Below are 1,325 nucleotides of genomic sequence, written 5' to 3' on the forward strand. Positions count from 1 at the left end.
ATCAGAGCAGGGAAAATAGAAATCCTGGACAGTGCTTCCTACTCCAAGTTTTGACAGCAGTCCAGAGCCTTAGGGGCCACCATAGTAGTGGTGGAGTTGGATTTGGGACACTGGGCTTCCCTGGAATCTCTGGGAGTCCTGGGGATTAGTGGCTACACATTAGTGATGGGCAGATGAGTTTCAGAGCTTGCTCTTATCTGTGGATGAACAGGAGGTTCAGGGATGAGAGACAGAGGAAGCTGAATTCCAGGATCTTGATTCTTTGAGTCCCTGCTGAAGAAAAGACGGGGCCAGCACATTCAATCCAGCAAGTGCGGGGACAACACTGTGTATTCATTGCTGGTACTCAGTAGAATGGGGTTTGGCCTCTATGGACCAGTGGTCGGAGCTTTCCATGAGCACATCTCGTTGTTCAGAGCACCTGTCCTCCTGGAGGAACTGAAGGACCGTGCCTGGTCACTGCTCCATGTGGAGAGTCAATTGATCTCTACATGGGATGGGGAAGAAAGGCCATTCCTAGCATCTTTCTCTACTTCTCCAGAAAGGGATCAGAGTGTTTTGCCTAAAGAACCATTTATTGTGCTGTCTGTAAAGGTTAGCCAGCCTTCTCTCAGGAATGTGTCAATCCCCAAAGGGACAGATTTCCATCCATTCCCATGTCAGGCTGCAGAGAGATGCCTGGCTCAGTGGGTGTCCCACCATAGCTTTTGCTCTTTTGCAGCTCTCACCCAGTGTTCTCTCCTCTTCCAAATCACCTCTGATGAAATGTCACCATTAGGGAGGGAATTTGATTTGTTTGGCCTCGAGAAAAGTAGGGTCAGTGAGGACTTTTTCACTGTCTACCACTGTCTATAAGGGTTAGTGCAGACTTTTTCAATCTCTGTCACTACCTGGAAGGAGATATTGTGGAGATTGGTGTTGGCTTCTTCTCCCAAGGGACCAAAGTTCTTGAGCAAGGCAATGGCTGGATCCTGATCCCTTCAGTTCCATCCTCGCATTTGTTGCAAGGTCTTGGCCCCTTCCTCACTCAGCACAAGTCTGAGTGGTGGCATAGGCCCAGACAGGAAGAGACTGTGTCCCATCCCAGTAGACAAGTGTAGGAGATAAGGGCTGATATGTATGTCTCAAACACAGGGAGCTGAATGCCTCTGGAGCCAACCAAGATTTGTGGGTGTATTGGCTGAGATGCAGTTCATGTTCCTCGCAGCAGCCCTGGCAGCACTGTGCTCCGCACTGGGAGTTACAAAGGTGCCGATAACACTCCAGGCCTTTGGCTCCTGCTGAGCAGTGCTCACACAGTATCAGCGCTGTCTCTCCAACATTCC

The sequence above is a fragment of the Corvus brachyrhynchos genome, unplaced genomic scaffold, assembly GCF_000691975.1.
Source record: "Corvus brachyrhynchos isolate BGI_N302 unplaced genomic scaffold, ASM69197v1 scaffold2867, whole genome shotgun sequence".
NCBI lineage: Eukaryota > Metazoa > Chordata > Aves > Passeriformes > Corvidae > Corvus > Corvus brachyrhynchos.